This window comes from Arachis hypogaea, chromosome 10 (assembly GCF_003086295.3).
Source record: "Arachis hypogaea cultivar Tifrunner chromosome 10, arahy.Tifrunner.gnm2.J5K5, whole genome shotgun sequence".
Classification (NCBI taxonomy): domain Eukaryota; kingdom Viridiplantae; phylum Streptophyta; class Magnoliopsida; order Fabales; family Fabaceae; genus Arachis; species Arachis hypogaea.
Genome location: NC_092045.1, coordinates 20,380,854 through 20,387,448, shown reverse-complemented (window position 1 = coordinate 20,387,448; position 6,595 = coordinate 20,380,854). Strand labels below are relative to the sequence as shown.

General features: G+C 39.0%; 1 non-coding gene across 1 annotated transcript; it reads right to left on the bottom strand.

The window, feature by feature from the left end:
- Positions 1-6,035: 6,035 nt before the first annotated feature.
- LOC112719224 (small nucleolar RNA R71) lies at positions 6,036-6,143 on the bottom strand. Its single transcript, XR_003161534.1, has one exon. It is a non-coding gene; the product is annotated as a small nucleolar RNA R71 (small nucleolar RNA).
- Positions 6,144-6,595: the final 452 nt, after the last annotated feature.

Genomic DNA, 6,595 nt, shown 5'->3' with positions numbered 1-6,595 from the left:
CGAGATTAGAATCTTCATGGTATAGGCTAGAATCTATTGGCAGCATTCCTGAGATCCAGAAAGTCTAAATCTTGTCTGTGGTATTCTGAGTAGGATCTGGGATGGGATGACTGTGACGAGCTTCAAAATCATGACTGTAGGGCGTAGTGACAGACGCAAAAGGATAGTAAATTCTATTCCTACACGATCAAGAACCAATGGCTAATTAGCCATACGATATCTGTGCATGGTATTTTTCATCCGAGACGAGAAATCCGACAGTTGATTAGCCGTACAGAAATCGTAGAGGACCATTTTTACTGAGAGGATGGGAAGTAGCCATTGACAACGGTGACACCCAATATACAGCTTACCATAGAAAGGAATATGAAGGATTGGATGAAGGCAATAGGAAAGCAGAGATTCAGAAGGAACAACGCATCTCTATACGCTTATCTGAAATTCCCACCAATAAATTACATAAGTATCTCTATCTTTATTTTATATTTATTTATCTTTTAATTATTAAAACTCCATAACCATTTGAATCCACCTGACTGAGATTTACAAGATAATCTCCGTGGGATCGACTCTTACTCACGTAAGGTTTATTACTTGGACGACTCAGTGCACTTGCTGGTTAGTTGTGCGAAGTTCTGAGAAAGAGTTGAGATTACAATTGTGTGTACCAAGTTGTTGGCGCCATTGAGATCACAATTTCGTGCACCAGCATGCTATGTCCCAGATCATTGGTTGCACGCCCAGCTCTAGAAGTATTCACTTGCACATCATCTCTTACACTATCTACATCATTGACCAACTCTTTTTGTGCAGCATCTTCCTCCTTAAATTATTTCAACAAATTCATATCCATTTCCCGTGTAAAGATAAATCTCTCGTTATCTCAGCAAGCAAAGTTGGCTAGTTGTCTAAACCAATCCATCAAACAACCGTATTGACTTAGCATCAAAGAATCCCAATGAAGTTCGACCGCATTTTGCAAACCTACTTTGGCAGTCTTGGTCCACCGAGGCAAGACTAATGACCTTGGCAACTCCTCTATATCTTCATGCACCAAGACGCAAACTATGTGTTCACAAGGTATGCCAAATGATTCTATTCTCATACATGAACAATTGAATTCCAACTCAATGTCACAACAGAATACACGCCACATCTTATTTGGCGTTTGGTCTAAACCGACAGAGTAAATCACATAAGAGCCAATTTACCTTATATTTATTACCTTCATTGATGCAGCCCGTACAAGGATTGGTTGGAACATATGAAATATTGATAGGGTGTAAACATTGGCAGCACTCCTCTCTAACTGTTGAAAACATGTTTGCATAGTGGGTCTCCCATTCACAGATGCGAGGTCATCCTGGACCTCTTTCCACCTTATATGGTCGACACAACGATTAAAGTGTTGAATGAACTCAACCAGATTGTACCTTGAGTTGACATACTTTGCAATGATTGAGTTTAATCCCTCGCACCGAGAAATAGCCCGAAAACCAGCAAAAAACTTCCCTCTTATATGTGCAGTTGCCCATGAATGTCTCTTTTTATACATATCTAGGACCCAATTCTTGTTTTCGACACCAAATCCCTCAACCATTTCAAATCACTTTTGACAAAATACATCAATTTCATAGTCGCCTAGCATACACTTTTTAAACATGGAGGTAAATTGGGGCTTGCCAATGTTACTTGTTGCATTGCGAATCAGATGCCATGCACATAATCTATTATGTGCATTGGAAACTCTTTCTCAATGGCGAACTTCATTGATAGATCACCAACCGTGATCACCAAAATAGGTGCTCTCCCATTCATTGCCACCTTCAGTTGTTGTAACAACCACCTATATGTGTCTTTTTCCTCATCGCAAATTAAAGCAGCAGCAAAGATAATTGTTTGATTGTGATGTTTGACACCAGAAAATACCACCAGTGGACACATATATTTATTCCTCTTATAGGTAGTATCAAAAGCCAGCACATCGCCAAATAATGAGTAGTCTACCCTACTGAGACCATCGCACCAGAATAAATTGTGCAAAGTATCATTGGCATCCATGTGATGATTAAAATAGAAAGAAGGGTCATTTGTTGCTTGATCTTCTAAATACTTCAAAGCTGCATGATGAGCGGATAATTTGTACGCTTTTTGGCATTGTTTTTAGTATGTTTTTGGTATGATCTAGTTAGTTTTTAGTATATTTTTATTAGTTTCTAGTTAAAATTCACTTTTCTGGACTTTACTATGAGTTTGTGTGTTTTTCTGTGATTTCAGGTATTTTCTGGCTGAAATTGAGGGACCTGAGCAAAAATCTGATTCAGAGACCAAAAAGGACTGCAGATGCTGTTGGATTCTGACCTCCCTGCACTCGAAGCGGATTTTCTGGAGCTACAGAAGCCCAATTGGCGCGCTCTCAACGGCGTTGGAAAGTAGACATCCTGGGCTTTCCAGCAATATATGATAGTCCATACTTTGCCCAAGATTTGATGGCCCAAACCGGCGTACAAAGTCACCCTTAGGAATTCCAGCGTTAAACGCCGGAACTGGCACAAAAGTGGGAGTTAAACGCCCAAACTGGCATAAAAGCTGGCGTTTAACTCCAAGAAGAGTCTCTACACGAAAATGCTTCATTGCTCAGCCCAAGCACACACCAAGTGGGCCCGGAAGTGGATTTTTATGTCTTTTACTCATCTCTGTACACCCTAGGCTACTAGTTTTCTATAAGTAGGACCTTTTACTATTGTATCTTTAAATCTTTGGACATCTAGTTCTTAGATCATATCTGGGTAGCTATCTTCATTTTTATGCTATCTTAGATCATTGGGAGGCTGGCCATTCGGCCATGCCTAGACCCTGTACTTATGTATTTTCAACGGTGGAGTTTCTACACACCATAGATTAAGGTGTGGAGCTCTGCTGTACCTCGAGTATTAATGCAATTACTATTGTTCTTCTATTCAATTCCGCTTGTTCTTGTTCTAAGATATCACTTGTTCTTCAACTTGATGAATGTGATGACCCGTAACACTCATCATCATTCTCACCTATGAACGTGTGACTGACAACCACCTCCGTTCTACCTTCGATTGGGTGAATATCTCTTGGATTCCTGATACACGATGTATGGTTGATCGCCTGATAACTGAGTGCTCGCCTGACAAACGAGCCAGCCATTCCGTGAGATCAGAGTCTTCGTGGTATAGGCTAGAACTGATGGTGGCATTCAAGAGAATCCGGAAGGTCTAACCTTGTCTGTGGTATTCTGAGTAGGATTCAATGATTGAATGACTGTGACGTGCTTCAAACTCCTGAGGGCGGGGCGTTAGTGACAGACGCAAAAGAATCACTGGATTCTATTCCGGCCTGATTGAGAACCGACAGATGGATAGCCGTGCCGTGACAGGGTGCGTTGAACATTTCCACTAAGAGGATGGGAGGTAGCCACTGACAACGGTGAAACCCTTGCTTAAGCTTGCCATGGAAAGGAGTAAGAAGGATTGGATGAAGACAGTAGGAAAGCAGAGAGACGGAAGGGAAGGCATCTTCATACGCTTATCTGAAGTTCCTACCAATGAATTACATAAGTATCTCTATCTTTATCTTTATGTTTTATGCGTTTATCACCATACCCATTTGAGTTTGCCTGACTGAGATTTACAAGGTGACCATAGCTTGCTTCATACCAACAATCTCTGTGGGATCGACCCTTACTCGCGTAAGGTTTATTACTTGGACGACCCAGTACACTTGCTGGTTAGTTATGCGAAGTTGTGTTTATGCCATGGTATTGAACACCAAGTTTTTGGTTTCATCACCGGGGATTATTTGAGTGTGAAAAGTAGTGATCACAATTTCGTGCACCAAGTTTTTGGCGTCGTTGCCGGGGATTGTTCGAGTATTTCGGCAAGCTTTTGGTCCGGTAACATCAGTGCCAAATTTCTGATCCGGCAACAGCACCAAGTTTTTGGCGCCGTTGCCGGGGATTGTTGAGTTTGGACAACTGACAGTTCATCTTGTTGCTTAGATTAGGTATTTTTTTTCTTCAGAGTTCTTAAGAATGAATTCTAGTGTTTCAAGGTGATGTTCTTTTCATCACCAAAGCTGATTGATCTTCATCAAATTAGCTCTTGAATGCAATGTTCTGCTGAAGCTTGGCTAGCAATGTCTAATTTCTTTAGACTGAAGCTTTAGACTAACATTGCATGATTCCTGGAATTCTCATTAAGAATTTTGATACCTTTTTCCACTTTATTTTCGAAAAAAAAGCACAAAAAAATTTACAAAATCATAAAATCCAAAAATATTTTTGAGTCCAGAGTCTCATTTTAAGTTTGGTGTCAATTGCATGTTTTTGTTCTTCTTGCACTCATGCATGTGTCTTCATTAATCTTCAAGTTGTTCTTGATGATTTCTTGCTCTGATCTTTAAATTCTCCTGACTTGAGTGTTTATGTGTCTCATATGCATTCTCATTAGTGTCAGTAGTATACAAACTGCTAAGTTTGGTGTCTTGCATGCATTGTTATTTGATTTTAGTTGCATTTTGATTATTTCTTATTATTAAAAATCCAAAAATATTTTTAATTTGTGTCTTTTCAAGTCAATAATACAGAGAATTGAAGATTCAGAACATACTACAGAGGAATTACATAGAAAAAGCTGGGCGTTCAAAACGCCCAGTGAAGAAGGACAGACTGGCGTTTAAACGCCAGCCAGGGTACCTCGTTGGGCGTTTAACGCCCAAAAAGGTAGTGTTTTGGGCGTTAAACGCCAGAATGTGCACCATTTTGGGCGTTTAACGCCAGGATGGCACAAGAGGGAAGATTTTGTTTTCAAATCAATTTTTTTTCAAGTTTTCAAAATCTTTTCAAAATCAAATCTTTTTCAAATCATATCTTTTCAATCAAATCTTTTTCAAAATCAATTTCTTTCCTTTTTCAAAGATACTTGCTATCAATTAATGATTTGATTCAACATTTCAAGCATGTTGCCTTTTCTGTTAAGGAAGGTTTAATGTTTGAATCATATCTTTTCTTGATAGCCAAGTCATTAATTTTTAAAATCAAATCTTTTTAAAAATGTTTTTCAAATCATATCTTCTCAATCACATTTTTTTAAAACTAATCATATCTTCTTAACCACATCTTTTTCAAAATAGTTTTCAATCAAATCTTTTTGATTTCTAATTTCAAAATCTTTTTCAAAAATCACTTGATTTCTTTTCCACTCTTGGTTTTTGAAAATCAATTAAGTGTTTTTCAAAATGTTTTCAAAATCTTTTACTTAATTTTTGAAAATTGCTTCCCTTCTTCTCACATCCTTCTATTTATGGACTAACACTATTCCTTGATGCAAAATTCAAACTCCATCTTCTTTGACAAGTTCGAAATTTCTACTTCTGCCTTCCATTTTCTTTTCCTCTGACACCTCAAGGAATCTCTATACTGTGACATAGAGGATTCCATATTTCCTTGTTCTCTTCTCTTTCTTATGAGCAAGAGCAGAGACAAAAGCATTCTTGTTGAGGCTGACCCTGAACCTGAAAGGACCTTGAAGCGAAAGCTAAGAGAAGCTAAGGCACAATTCTCTGTAGAGGACCTAACCGAATTCTTCAAAGAAGAAGAACTCATGGCAGCCGAAAACAACAACAATGCTAACAATGCAAGGAAGGTGCTGGGTGACTTTACTGCACCTACTCCCGACTTCTATGGGAGAAGCATCTCTATCCCTGCCATTGGAGCAAACAACTTTGAGCTTAAGCCTCAATTAGTTTCTCTAATGCAACAGAATTGCAAATTCCATGGACTTCCATTAGAAGATCCTCATCAGTTTTTAGCTGAGTTCTTGCAAATCTGTGACACTGTCAAGACTAATGGGGTTGACCCTGAGGTCTACAGACTTATGCTATTCCCTTTTGCTGTAAGAGACAGAGCTAGAACATGGTTGGACTCTCAACCTAAAGAAAGCCTATACTCTTGGGAAAAGCTAGTCAATGCCTTCTTGGCAAAGTTCTTTCCACCTCAAAAATTGAGTAAGCTTAGAGTGGAAGTCCAAACCTTCAGACAGAAGGAAGGAGAATCCCTCTATGAAGCTTGGGAAAGATACAAACAATTAATCAGAAAGTGTCCTTCTGATATGCTTTCTGAATGGAGCATCATAGGTATTTTCTATGATGGTCTCTCTGAACTATCCAAAATGTCTTTGGATAGCTCTGCTGGAGGCTCTCTTCATCTGAAGAAGACGCCTACAGAAGCTCAAGAGCTGATTGAAATGGTTGCAAATAACCAATTCATGTACACTTCTGAAAGGAATCCTGTAAACAATGGGACTAGTCAGAAGAAAGGAGTTCTTGAGATTGACACTCTGAATGCCATATTGGCTCAGAACAAAATATTGACTCAACAAATCAATATGATTTCTCAAAGTCTGTCTGGAATGCAAAATGCACCAAGCAGTACTAAGGAAGCTTCATCTGAGAAAGAAGCTTATGATCCTGAGAACCCTTCAATGGAAGAGGTGAATTACATGGGAGAACCCTATGGAAACACCTATAATCCTTCATGGAAAAATCATCCAAATTTTTCATGGAAGGA